The sequence below is a fragment of the Crocodylus porosus genome, unplaced genomic scaffold, assembly GCF_001723895.1.
Source record: "Crocodylus porosus isolate Cpor-Errol unplaced genomic scaffold, CroPor_comp1, whole genome shotgun sequence".
Classification (NCBI taxonomy): domain Eukaryota; kingdom Metazoa; phylum Chordata; order Crocodylia; family Crocodylidae; genus Crocodylus; species Crocodylus porosus.
This window is the reverse complement of record NW_017728911.1, coordinates 35,984,110-35,998,913: the sequence shown is the minus strand read 5'-3', so window position 1 is coordinate 35,998,913 and position 14,804 is coordinate 35,984,110.

Below are 14,804 nucleotides of genomic sequence, written 5' to 3'. Positions count from 1 at the left end.
GGGTCATTTGACCCCAGTACTCTTTCCTGCCATGGCAGGGGGTTGGACTTGATGATCTGCTCAGGTCCCTTCTGACCCGACCAACTATGAAACTATGAATTTAATAGGTCTTGGGCTTCCAAATCTCCTAGGAGAGTTTTCAGATTGCATCCTTCATTAAATGGGGCAATCCTGATGCAAAAGATATTACCATCAGGACTGGTGCTATTAAAAGGGACAGGACTTCTTCTGGGTTTCCCACACCTGGTCACTGTTTTGGCAGGTATGGCCTTGTAGATACTATTTTAACCACACTTTTAGCCTAATTTCAGCTACTGAGCATGCTCCATTTACAATCAAGCCCTTGGATGCGTGAAACTACTCTGCACCATCCTAGATCTGACCTAAATTGTGAGTGCAAATGCTGTGGCTTTAGACCTGGGATTTTTCAAAGACACCTAAGTGGTTTAGACACCCACCCCTATTAATACTAATGACAACTGGGCAGGTAGGTTGACAGCAACATGCTTGTACCCACAGACCAGAGAATTACAAGGGGAAGTTGGCCAGAATAGTCACTGGATTGTAGAGGGTTTTAGAATAGCTTTCTGCATGGACTGCATGAGTGTTTGGAAATGCAAATGCCTTTATCTTAAACAAATCACTCCACTTTGGAAATGCATTAACCCTCACAGAATGAAGTGGGACATGATACTGTGGCTCCGCATGCACAGCAGCTTCATCTGGCTGGTTGCCCTGCAAAAAATCATCTTTCGTGCAGCACGCTGCCATCTCTGATGTGGGCACAATCCTGCCAGGGGCAAACAGTCCTCTCTGCAAACACAGCTCTGGGCCTGAAAATTGGGGCCTGGGCTTAGCTTTTCCTGGCCTCCAGGAGATGTTCCCTTGCTCCTGCTAAGTCTCTAGCTAGGGCTGTTCCACTTCATAAATGATTTTGCTGTTCAGTGTTGTAGCAGTGGTGCTCATGGACTTAAATAGCAAATATCTGATCCCAAGTGGGCCAAAATGTGCCAAGATGAGAGGAGAAACAGGAAAACTACCCCCTCCTCTTTGACCAAGCCTTGCAACTCCCCTATATGCCTTTGCCAGGGCACAAAACAGTAGGCTCAAACCAAGCCAGGGCTCTCCTACAATGTGGGCAGGGGGGCTCAATACGTAGCAACCAAAAGAAAAGCAGCATTTTTGTACAGTTCTGCATCCAAATGGTAGAGCAGATATTGGATGCTCCTGAATCTTGTCAATGAAACCTTTAAAGACTAGTTCTTCCTTTGGGTCTTCAATGGGTTTTTCTAGTAGAGACCTTATGATGATGCAGGGCTTTTTTCCTTTCTTCCTAAAGGTTTTTGCGCAGTAGTTTAAAGGATGGCAAATAAATACCCAAACCTCAGCAGCTGGAAGAGTTGCCAGTTGCTTTGCTGTTGGAACAGACTCCAATGGCAGGTTTTGCTCTCTCCATGCTGCCCTAAGCAGGGACTGCATTGCAGCTAAAAATAGCTGCCTTTGCGGGGGGGGGGTGCAGGTGGGCCACAGCAAACTCCCGTTTTTCTGGAAAGAGCCAGTACATTGTGGAAGGAGGACTTTCCAAGGATGCCCTCCACGCCCCATTAGGAAATGCTGTGTGACTCCCCTTACTGCAGTGCCAGCGTGCACACCTGGCTGTCCCTGGCAAGGGTATGCACTTACTGCCTGTTGGCATTTTGTTTGGAAATGGTTGGGATTTTGATCTCTCTATCAGCCTCCCCTCCCCTGCAAATCTCCTCTCTCTGTGTGCTCTCATGCTCCCTGAAGAGCAGCATCGTGACAGCAAGGTAGTCTTTTTATACCAGAGCTCAGGCAAAGGAGAATTAAAAGTTGCATTGCAGCACTAGAATAGAGAGAGGAGGCAGCTCTTCGCCTCCCCTGCCTATCACAATATCCTTGGAGGCTTGAGTTTGAACAAACCATGTTTATACAAAAGTCCCAAAGATCCTCCAACTCTGCCAGCGCGAGTCAAGCCCCAGGCTCAGCTGCTGCACTGACCCCAGCGAGCTGCAGCACAGCGCATGAGCTGGGCGTTCAAAGAACTGTATATAGGAGGCAAACATCTGCTCTGGAGCCCAGCTCACAGCGTTGCCATCGCCAGGAATCACGGCAGAGAGGTGGACTGTCCCTGATTGCCCGGCCCAGGGAGGATCAGCAAGGTTTGCTCTCTCTGTAACTGTGGCGGACTTTTATGAGTTGCACTGTTCCCCTATGTGAGGCAAAGCTTTTACCCTCAGTTTTATTCTTGCTGTAGGATGTGCTCCCTGTGTGGTTGTGCAGCATGAAACACGCTTGGTCCTATCGAGCACTATCAGTCCGAGGGTGAAATCACACACCTGTTTTCAGCCTGTCCCACACCAATCTTATGAATCAGGAGTGCAATCTTTTTATTGATACACCACTGCCTGCAGATATAGGTATAGGCATAACATTTGTCCCTCTTGGGCACGGGCGGGCAATTATTTGGGCTCGTGGGCCATATTAGGCAGGTCTGGGTAGCTGCCACAAACCAGTTGGCGCCCCCGCCAGACTCCCCAGCAACAGCCTGGAGCTTGGGCACCCTGCAACTCCTCCACACCACCAGGATCAGTGCACAGCCCCAGCCCCAACCTCCTGCCCTGTGCATGCTCAGGATCTGGCCAGTGGGCCATATTTTGCCTACCTTTGCTCTTGGGAATAAGAGACGTGGTTATAGTTGCATCTCTGCTTGTCTTGCTTTGTACCATTGTAGTAAAAGGGATGGATCTCATGTGTATGGGCCAGGCTAAGCCCATACATGTGCATGTGTAGACACTGTCGCTGGGGCTGGAGTGTGCTGGCAGTGGATGATGGTGCTTTGCACATATTCACAGTGAAGGGAGAGGATTTTTCTATTTCTGTTGTCTGAAGCAGCAGACCAGGGAAGAAACCCTGGTTTCCACAGCTGGAGCTCCAGGGGCAGGTGTCTGGAAGTGTGCGTGAGAGAGATTGCACCTGCTATCTTCAGCACTATCAGTCTGAGGGTGGAATTGCACATCTGTTTTTGGCCTGTCCCACATCAATCTTATGGATCAGTCAATGACTTATCCAGCAGCCCACAGAAGGGCTCAGAATGCCCTTGGAGGTGGAAAGGGGTCCTGTCTTTCCGTCATCCCCACTGCTGGGTGGGAGCTTTTGGAGGAGGACTTGGGCAAACTGCTGTTCAGGATCTGGCCCATAGAAGCAAAGATCTTGGGGGAGTAGGTACTGGACATGCACAGGACCCATTCTGGTGCTGGCTGTCATCTTCCTCTGTTGTATCCATCAGGGGTTTTGCATTGCACGTCAGTCATATGTGCTGCAGGGCAAGACCCATCTTTTTGTTGACTGGATGTACAGCACCTAGCACAAAGCGGCTGATCCTTAACTAAGCTCTCAGTTCTTCCAGTAATTAGTATGAATAACGTATACCACTACCTCAGGGCACACAAGTCTCAACTTGAAGGAATTAATCCTTTAATGGGCGGAAGAATGGTGTTTGGCACTGAGTCACCTATAATAAATCGGCAAAGGCCACCTGTCCTTCCAGGGCAGAACGGGAGCCAGTGGCAGGAGATTTTCAAGCCAGGTCTTAGCTACATATGTTAAGAGAGGATTTGCATCCGCCATGTGAGCAGTGAGCAGGGTCTGGTATTCTGGGTCTGACAATTTGGACCATCGCTGTAGCCCGAAGGGCAGCTAGCACACTGTGGTCCTGTTAATATTCACTCTTGGGCTGGTTTTTTGTGTGTGATACCCAGGCAGCCTTGGGTTTTTTCCTTCTTGACTTCATGATTTTTTAATGATGCAAAAGACCAGATCTATTGAAAACTAATGGCCAACTCAGTTCCTGTTCTCCACCTGCAATTCCAGACCAGACAGGCTGATATATTTTTATTTAAACATATCCATCTTTTCCTCTCCAAGAACATCTGTGTTGGACTATTCAGTCCCTTGAGTGACCTTTAACAGATGAGCGTCAAAGCTCTGAAAGTCACTTCAAAACTTCCAAATCCATCTTTTGGATATTTTTACAGGCTGGAATCCATAGTGGGTTTTTAAACGATTTTTCTTATTGCTAGTATTTTTACTAGCAGGGCATTTTGACAACATTTTGGGAATATTTTTTGGCCTGCTATAGGGAAAACCACCTTTTCAATGATCAGGATTTAATCTTGTTTTCAGAGAGGAAGAATTGCCCCATTTAGAAAATACTCCCAGCTCCCTGAGGGCCTGGTGGAAACAGAAATCTTCAGTCTAAATGTTTTTATGGTCCCCATCATTGTGGTATGTGAGCAGTAATGGATTTATCTCTACATAACCCAGGAAGACGGGGAGGGATGATTTCCAAAAAGGCTGTGGCGCAGAGAGGGAGGCCAACATTATCAACAGCAGTCACAGAGCATAAATGCCTTGGGTATTAGGGTCCCACCTGGAGACCCTGAGGGCTTACTGTGCCGGCTGGACAAACCTGGGGGCTGTTGGTGCTGAGTCTCTTTGAGACAGTGATGCTCAATAGGTACTACCAAACAACTGTCTGTGGCACTCCTAAAAGGGCTCCAGTGCCATTTGTGGACATCACTGAGGCTTGCCAGCTCTGGCATTACAAGACAATCTTTTCCCACAGTCATGGAGTCCACTGCAAAGCTGGGAGCTGAACCTCAGGCTGTTCGGGAACTGGTCTGGTCTCACAGCTGTGGGAGTCTCCTTCCTCCCCACCCTGTGCTAACATGGCTAATTACTACCGCTCTCGTTTCTCTTCATGCTACTGGTGTACCTTCTGTCTTCCCCAGAAGCTGCTGACTCAAAGGAAGAATCAAGCATTTTGCAAAATTTCTGGATCAAGCAGGACATGCAGAGGGGGCCTCCCCCACAATGGCCCAAACATGGCAGGACCCCAACAACTGCAGGAGCAAAGTTAAGGGAATGCAGAGGGGACAGCACCTCAATGGTGTCCATTCACTCAGGGCTCCCCTTCACCCTTCCCAACATGTAAACCCTGCTGCATTGACACCTGCAAATTCTGTGGCTACTTCACTGCATCAAGCCCTGGCCATTGCTCCTCTCTGGGCTTCTCCTGGGTCTCCATTCATCTTGGCAAGCAGCTGTCGGCTCCTTTCTTAGATGGGCAAGGGTGGGTCAAGGGTCTGCATCTTAGTCGTTCTTCCTTAGACGATGCTGACAGTGCTTGGACCTGACAGTGGCCTTGCTATACCCACTGGTGACAGCCTCAGGAGGGGGGTCTCTGGCTATTCAAAAGCTGGGGGTTAAATAGTCTGTTCACTTCTGGCTGCATCAAGAATGGATGGCTCCCACCCCTCCCAGCTTGTGGGCACTGGTAGCAATAGGGAGCACTATCCTGCCTCTGGGGTGCTGGGTGAGGAGGCTTGGGCACGACGCCTGGAACTGCTGTAGATGTGTGGGGACATCTTGGGAAACTTGTTTGCTCTCTCTGTCCTTTTAGGTCATGTCTCTGGGGCATCAGTGGGTGTGAGTATATGTGTGTACCATGAACCCATCTCAGCTGGGGCCTGTAAGAAATAGGAAAGCTGTAGCACCTGTCTTAAAGTGTTCTGACCTGTTTTATGGAATCATAAAATCCAGTCTTCTTAATATACTTTTCCTGTTTCATGTCTCCTCTATTAGCACCCAGTTGGAAAGTGTTTAGCCTTAACCTCCCTGTCTCCATTTTGTCATCTGTGAAATAATTAATTCTATATACTTTTCTCTGTAAAGTGCTTGGAGATTCATAGATACTTGACATGTGCAAGTACCATTATGATTAGAAATTAACTATAAATATTAGTAAGAGTACTAGCTGGCACTTACGCAAATACAGGGAGAAAAGAAATGGAGGGATGAATGAGGGTTTTGCAAATCTTATCTTGGATTTGCAGTTCTTACAGAATGGAAGGAGTCAAAATGGGATCAGAACAACATCTTTTCCCCTTGCCTTGCTGCATTGTGCGTGAAGTAGGAACGGGCTGAATAAAGGAATATTAGCATTGTTTCGTGAGTTGCTGCCTGTTTGTGCACAGCTTTCATTTGTTGTGCATGCTGTATTCTGCTTTCAGCATTGCTAAATTCACTCCCCCTCAGACTCCCTGCGCACTATGCACTTCAGCTTCTGAGTCCTTGAGATCCCTGAGGCATGCTCCTAAGATATCCCTCATTTTGATCCCCCAAATTACCTCCATCTCATCGGGGTTTCTTAGCTGTCTGAGCACTGAGTCATGTTGGAATGAGAGCATGAAGAAACTCAGAGCTTGTGGCTAATAAGGACGTGCTTGGTGGGACTCGGCAGTGGGGAGAGAATTCAGTGCAGCATTCAGTGTGCGCTGCTGGAAGCCATATAGAAATATAGAGGTTGGAGGCCAGACAGACCCGTTGTCCCTGGGATTTGACTTCCAGGCAGGAAAGAGGTGAATAAGCAGAAGGAGAGAGAAAAATCTGTTCTGATGTAGCTATGCTGTGTATTCATGGGGTATTGGTGGAGATGCCAGTGCTGATTCCAGGCCTGGGTCAGGTCTGTGTTCAGGTTCCCTTGCTTCTGGGTCATGCACATGCTGTAACGAGGAGCACCGATGGTCCTCTCAAACGTGGGTGCCTGGATTCTGGGTCCTTAGGGCCTCACTTTCAATGCACCTTTAACTGGAGGTGGAAGTCTGTGTCCTCACATACTCAGGATTGATGCTCATATAAGTGGCTTCTCAGTTTGGAGAAATAACAAGAGCCAGGGGTTGAAAGGGGAAGCTAGGTACATTTGGCCCGGGAAGAAGGTGAAACGTTTTAGCAGTGAGGGTGACCAGGAACAGGAACATGCTCCAGAGGGAGGCAATGGGGGAGTTCATAGTATCATCATAGTAGCTAAGGTCAGGAGGGACCTGATCAGATCATCTAGCCTGACCCCCCATGAGTTGCCTCATGGACTGTCTTTAAATTGAAATGGGCTGGGTTTTGTTTTGAGAAGAGGTGCTGGCTCAAACCAGAGGGCATTCAGGGAAGCTGTGTGATCGGTGTGAGACGGGAGGTCAGGGAAGGTGACCCCAGCGGTCACTCTGGCCTTGCTCTCTGCATGTCAAACCCTGGTGCTGTAGCAGCACTGACCTGCAGAGCTCTTCTGTAAGCACACCAAGGTGAACCAGAGCCTGGTTCTTCCACAAATGCCCACTGTGACAGATACATGCAACAGCCATATCCAAAATAGCCCCATCTGCTTGTGACCTAACCCCATAGAGAGCCCCTGCATTGGCACTGATGAAGCTGAGAAGGGCTCCAACCCAGGCTGGTTTTCAGAGAACTTTGTCCAGTGTCATCCCACCCACTCTTTCAAGCTCCTCTTTTTGGCACCCGAGCCCCTCCACAATGTCATATATTTGCATAAAACATCCAGGGGGGTCACCTTTCCCCTTCCGGATCTGTTTGCATTTGCCTGACTGGAGCCCTGGCAAGGCTGAGTGTGTACAAGCCAGCTCTTATTTGTTTAACTTCTTGAACTCTGTGTGCAAAGGTATGTTGGGTTGGGTGCGTGCTCCCTTTCGCTTTCTCCTGGACAGGGAGGGGAATCCAGGCTGCCAGCAAGGGGGAATCATACAGGGAAAGGAAGCAGACACCAAGCACCCCATGCATTCTTTGGTTTTTAAATGCTTCATTGCCCCCTGGCCCTCCCTTTTCATGCTTTCAGAGCCACGTTGATGTTGAAATCCAGAACAGGCCGTTGTAATACAGGCTAAAGGGGAAGCCTTGCTTTGGTCCTCTCCCTTGCTTTGCAATGGCAAAGGCGAGTGAGCTGCTGGGAAGAGGTGGAGCATCAGTGTTTTGAGTCTGCAGCAATCCTCCCCTCTCTGGCGTCTTCTACTTTGAAGGTTCATAGGTTCATAGATGTAGGGTCGGAAGGGACCTGAGTAGATCACTGAGTCCGACCAAGGTCTCACTTGATGGGAACACAAGGGCCAGGAACAGACATTACACATAAAGTGGTTTAAGTGATCAGAAACTGGTTTAAACCTGTAACAGAACAGAAATTCAGTGCACATAAACCAGTTTGAAAATGGCTGAAGCCAGTTTGAGATAAACCTGGCTAAATGTAGTATCAGACTTAACTGACTTGGGTCAAACTGGTTTATGCAATGTCTGTCCCATACCCCTTCCTGGTTTAACTTAAACCAGAGTCCCCCAGCATCCCAGATGCTTTGCAGCCCTGGGCAGGACTCTCTGCTCCTCAGCATGGCTGGCCCCACCCCTCCACTCTCCTTCTGGAGCTCTGGCAGACATTGCCCTCACCACTTCCTGCTCAAGCAGGGATCCCTCCCTCCTCTCTCCTACATCAACCATAGCCAGCATGTGGTATGCTAGCTAATGCTGAAAGGTGTCTGTGTAAGGCAGACAGGACAGTGTCCACTTGGGGCTCTTTGAAGCTAATCAACAGGTAGCTGGTAATGTCCCTTTGTTCCTTCCTTGGAAAAAGCTGTTTAAGAAGTATTTGAACGAATGAGAGGAGCTTTTGTTTTGTTTTGATGGGCTGATAAATGCTCTTCCCTGCTGTGTAACTCCCTGCTGGTCCCTCGCCCCCCTCAGCTCAGCACTATACAAGGGAAGGGAGGGCTGCTCTAGCACCCCCCGGCAAACATGATCTGAATTCTGATGCAAGAACCATGAGCCTCTTTCAGCCACCCACGTGTAGAACCCTTTCTCTTAAATTTCCTTTGCTGGCACCTTTTTAAAAAGGTGGCACAGTGTTGAAAATTGTTTATGGAGGAAAAACAATTGCCCCCTGTTTTGTACGTAGTGTCCCGACTTCTCCTCATGCTTCAGAATGCTAATTCCAACTGGAGTGGTTTGAGACTTGCCCCCCAGCCCAGACATTAGACCTATTCACTTAGGTCCTGTGCCTAAGTGGGCATACTGTGCTTATCTGACATGGTTGCTCAATGCTCATAGTCTTGATTACAGACAACATTTGAGCACATGTTTAAATGTTGTCCCAATGTAGGAATGTTCTTTTGACTTATAGAATAGGAAGGAAAGAACGGACTTCCTTGTACAAAAATAAGTGTCAGCTTCAGTTGCTTTGTTTGTGCCATAATTCATTCTTCAACTTTTCCACTGAGATACAAAAAGTTAATTTGTGGAAACTGTTAGTTTGCTAATGAGCACTTTTGTAAGTGTATGTATTTATTCCAACATTGCTAACTTTTCTCTACCAACAAAGCTAAGATAATTAAACGTGCTTTGAACTGGCCTATAGATATTAAACTCAGCCATGCGTGTTGAGAAATAGAGTTGTTCTGATGACATTTTAAGCATATTTAGTGGACAAATGTGCTTTTGTTGGATTCTGCTAAACAATATTTACTGTTTATTTTTGAATGTTGCTGCTTTTCTTACTGCCCTGTTTGATGGTATATTTGAAATGGCTTTTAGTCTAGCTCACAACTTTCATCCAGCTTTTTGCATTTCACTGCCCCTCAGCAGCTTTGAAGCCATCAAGAAGAAAGGCCTCTACCATGATAAATACTCATTTAATTGTTGCATCTTGGAGGCTGCATCAGTCCAATAAGAACACACTTGATGACTAGGGAATAAATAAGGCCAAACTGTGTTCTTTACTTAATTATCTCTGCAAATCCACACAACTCAGTGTGGGGAAAGCAGAATCTGATTTTAGGATTCAGTCAACAATGAATGTTTGCCTGGTTTTTTTTTGCACCCGGGCAAATGCTCACAGATAATGACACAGCCTATTGCAACTCTGAGTTTGCTACTGGAAACCCCTTAGTGATGCCCTCTGAAGCAAAGGTGTAACTTTGGAGTAAAGGAGAGCAGAGTGCAGTCCACAGAAACCAGATCCCTTAATAATCAAGGTGGCTGTGGGCCAGATATGCTTCACGTAGTCTCTCCCCCATTCCTTTGAGAGGGGATATGGGTTCTCCTGTTTAAAGCAAGTATGTCCTGAGACTAGCAGTGACTTTGTTGTCTGCATCTTGAGGAGCAAACACGTTGTGTCTCCAGTGGCACAGTACAGAGGTCCATAGGACAGAGGGGCCTGTTTCTTAAACCCTGGTTTCAGCATTTGACACAAGGGTTTGAATCCAGCGCACCGCACAGAGGAAGGCCAGGCAAAAAGCTTCAATCCATGCCTTGATGCATGGAACATAGGCTTGGGCATGCTCCAGTGAGGGGTTGTGACTGCATTTGTGGTCATGGCACTTCCAAGCACTGTCACAAACCCCACGAATCCAGCTGTGGTAGGTGGGCTCAGACTTCAGTTTGGATTGGGTACCAAAAAGATGGAGCACTACTGTTCTAATGCATCAGCAGCTGGTGACTTCTCAGTGTTTGGAGAATTTTTAGGATCACTGGTTGATGTGAAATGGAGACGCAAACTAGAACATCTATGTTAGTAGCTCAGCCTAAGGGGCATCGACTTTCTGGGGGAGCTGCAGGCACTCTGTACCTCTCCAGGACCAGGTGTGTCACCCCTAAAACCTTTTGACTATTGTATCAAATTTCCAGTCCTTCAGTCCATGCTAGTTCTGCTGATTTGGGAATTTATATTCCACCCTCCTAGGCAGCTGTGGTAACTTGCTCCCAACCAGTAATTATTACAGTTTGCTCCCAGAACCAAGGGACCATTTCTTGTGTAATACATCATCAGAGGGTCCTGCTTAGACAATGTATTCTACCCAGGCATCAATAAAACAACAGCACTCTGATGATGTCTTGGTGTAATACATCAGCAGAGCAACAGGTCACTCTGATGTATTATTGCAATCCATCATCAAAGCGAGACCCTCTGAGAATGTATTACTCACAAGGTAGTGTCCTCGAAGGAACGACAGATGTGGGGACTAACTCATTTTAATTTTAAAGGAGGGACACGTATCCCTTTTGTTCCTTATTCTTAAGGCAGGATGCAAAATCCAATGGTCTGTAACGCTGTTAAGATGGAAGTATTTATTCCAGTGGACTTTGGTTTCTGCTGTCCCTGATGACTGCTGTTATCTGATAAAGCCACCCATCCTCTTTTTAGCACAGCCAAGTTAAAGGGCCTTAGCCTGCCCACTGAGATCAACTCCCCTTTAAAAGCACACATGCCCCCTCTTTTGTCCTTCTGTATGCTAGGCCAAAAATCTGTCTGGAAAATCTTTTAGCTTGGTATACCTGTGCAAAACGTACTAAGCAGTGACCCTGAGACGCACTTATGCTGGTTGTACCAGCTGGTTGCAATGCATGAGATGAAGTCGGTAGCTCCAGGTTGGCTGAACTGACTGAGGCTAGAACAGTTGTGAATGGGAAGACCCAAATATTGCAACTACAGCCTGTTCAGCAGTAGCTTGGTGCTCTTTCATTTGAGACCTAAGCTGCTTTGATTTAGCTTTTATCTAGTGCAGAGTAAGAGCAGACACAAAGGCAGTTAACACAGAGCAAGCTGCCATGTGGTAAATCTCTTCTCTGTCTTACTTTGTGATATGTAGTGTGTGTGACTGCCTGCGCCCTAGCCGCAGCCAGACACTGGGGAACAGACTGCTGGCCGTATTTCATGAGCTCCCAGTGTGAGACAGTCGTCACAAGAACTGATGTGATTCTTGTGGGTATAAGCAGGGGAGTTTTGAATAGCAGGAGGGAGGTTATATTTCCTCAGTATTTGGCACCAGTATGATTACTACCGGAAGACTGCTTCTAGTCTGGTGTCTGCAGCTCAAGAAGGATGGTAGAAAGTTGGAGCAGGTTCAGAGATGAGCCACAAAAATGATGAAGAGATTAGAAAACCTGACTTGTTGTGAAAGAGCCAAGGAGCCCGCTCTGTTCAGGTTATCACGCAGAAGGCAGAGGACTGACTTGATCACACTGTATCACAGTCTAGATGTTCTTTAATGGGAACTAGAAATCTCTTAAGACAAGACTTTTCTATCTGGCAGACAAGGAGGTATAACAAGATCCACCATCCAGAAGCTGAAGCCTGACGCATTTTGACTAGAATCAAGGTGCACATTTTTAACCGGGAAGAGACTTCACCACTTGGGACAACTTCTATAAAACTTACCAAAACTTACAATGGAAAATGTTAAGTCAGCTGGGCTTTCTTCTTTTCTTTTTTCCCTATGGTCTTTCTTGGGTAAGAGGTCAGACTAGGCAGTCGCAGAGGTCCTTTCTGGCCCTATATTTCATGAAGCATGTAAAAATACCTGGGGAATGAGCATGAGCTTTGAACTAAGCACAAGCCCGGGAGCCAGCAACATCTGAAGTCTAGTTCTGCCTCTGAATTCCTCTGAGGCCTTTGGCAGGTCACTTAATCTCTGCGCATCTCCAGAATGCTATCAACAGCGATGTTACATCCAGCATGGTTTTACTTTGCGGATGCCCTTCTTCACGTGGGGAGCTGTAAGGATTCATTATTTAAGTGCCAGCTGTTATTTCCCCGCCCCCCCCCCGACCCTGAAGTTTAGGAAGAGAGAAAAAATGTACAGGTAGCAAGTGTACCTTTATTGCTTCCTAGGGAGGGTTGCAAGGCTAGTTTGTTAATGTGGATGTGTGGCTCTTGCTTGCCCTGATGCGGCAGAAGCAGAGGGGATGTCAGAATACGGTCTCATGTCTGCCTGCCTTGACCCCCACCGGAAACATACCGTGACTGACAACAATATTTATTTCCACTGGTGATGGTTTGCAGCTGGCAGAGTAAGTCATGAAGCTCTTCTTTGCATGTGGTAGTAAATTGTCCTATCACCAGATCCTGTCTCATAGCTTTGTGCATATATATGCACTCATATCTATATCTATCTATCTATATAGAGAGAGAGAGAAAGAGAGAGAGAGTCTTTTTAGGGACAGATGAGCCTGTGAACATAAGCCTGGAAGAAAGTGGTTTGATTTAAGCCCTGGAAAGCTAGGCTACTGCTGTGCTATTTTATTTCCCATCTGAGTATGTCTGCAAAAGTTCCAAATAGCATTATGTTGCTCCCAAAGTAAATGCATCCCAGGCACATTTCCATGGTCACCACTTGCTTCGGCAGGGATGTGACAGGCATATCCCAGCAGCCAAAGCAGCAGCAGGCAGTAGTCGCTCTCCAGCGGTGCTCCAGGCCCCATCCATATGCTAGACCCCACAGAGGGGATTCAGTTAAAATTATTGTGGGGGCACAGATGGCTTGCGTGCAATTCGGATTTGTCATTAATAGTGGTTGACAACCCTAAGCACCTTTCAGTTGAGGAGCTGCCCCAATTAAAAATGTACAGATCCATTCCCTACGTAGGCTGAGGCACAGCCTACCTCCGTCCTCGGGTGAGCCGCGCAGTGGGGCACTGAATGCACAAGCAGTGCTTCTCCGGCTGCAGTCCTAAGGCGTGGAAGCTCAGCTATCCCTGCAGTCTCCATCCCTCCACAAACCTTCCTTCTGCATCCTCCCTCCCCCTGTCCCTCCCAGGGCAGTGAGTCACCTCCTGAGCCAACTCCCTTCTTGCATAGAGAGAACTTCACATGTTCCCTTCTGAAAGGGTTTCACTGTGGAGGCATAAGTAATTACAGTGTGTAGAGAATATCTTTCCTCGGGATACTTGGCTGCTCAAGGGACTCAGCTATGCTGAACTCTGTGCAACCCCCCCCCCCTTGACTCACAGTCTCTTACTTGGATCAGACTGAATTGCAGCTAATGCGCTGCTTATACTACAGCCTAGAAAATCCAGTGGACCAGACTGGCCCGGCAGAAACGGTTGGTGGGGTTACACTACAATAGGTTTAGCCTGGTGTTTGTAGTGAAGTAGCTTCCCATAAATTTGCACTTGTTGAAACTTATTGCTGAGCTCATGTGGATTTCCTATTAACTGGGTGTGCATGTTTTGTCTCCCCAGTGGCACATCCAGTGTACATTTTGGGTGTTGAGAGATGTTTATTTCTCCCTCTTTCTTCCGTGATCAGGTGTATCGCGCTGTCCTTCCTGCACTCTCCTTGCCCTCCATCCGTGAGAAGCACAGCCTGTGTTGCTCCTTGAATCTTGTCTTACACCCCCATTTTATGGAGCATCTGCTGTGTCCATCGTTACCAGGTACAGTTCTCTACTCATTTCCAAAATGGGGTAAGCTGCAACTTTTCTTTTGAGCACCCTTACCCCAGTCAGATATTACCACTGCAATAGTTCACACTTGCCTATGGGGATGAAAACACCCATTTCCCATTCAGATGAATGACTGGGGCATCCAAAATGTCCTCCAGTGGTTTCTTCTCCTAGAAAATGAAGAAGAGGCACACGCTTCTACATCTGAACGGCGGATGCTTTGGGAAGGCTTCACGCCATGTTTTTCCCCACAGCTTGAAAAAACAGCCGGTAAGCTCTAGTCCAGATAAGGAAACGGAGAGCAAATTCACGTCCTGGCGGCCTTGCAGACAGAGCCCAGTATCATGGAGGGACGTGCGTGTACATTAGCATTTGAACACCCTTGGGGAAGGGCTGTGCATGCAAGCGGAGACATTTATGACTTGTGCGGATTCTCGCACAGCACCGTCTGTGTTGGAATGGCTGTGTCTCCTTGGCGCAGGCAGAGACAGCCCCCACTGGCCGCCTTGCTGGCACCTCACCCCGCGCTCCCCCTAGGCTACCGCCCGGCCTTGCCCTTCGCCAGCCCCAGGGGTCTGTCCGGCTCCTCCTCAGTGAACTGTGCAAGAGCTTGTGCCCTTGTGCGGGGGTTGTGGGCACTGTCCCTGCCGGAGTCGGTGACCCTGCCCCCTCACGGCGGCCGTTGGGCTCTGACCAGCCCTGCCAGGGCCATAAGCTACCTCAGGCGGGGCGGGG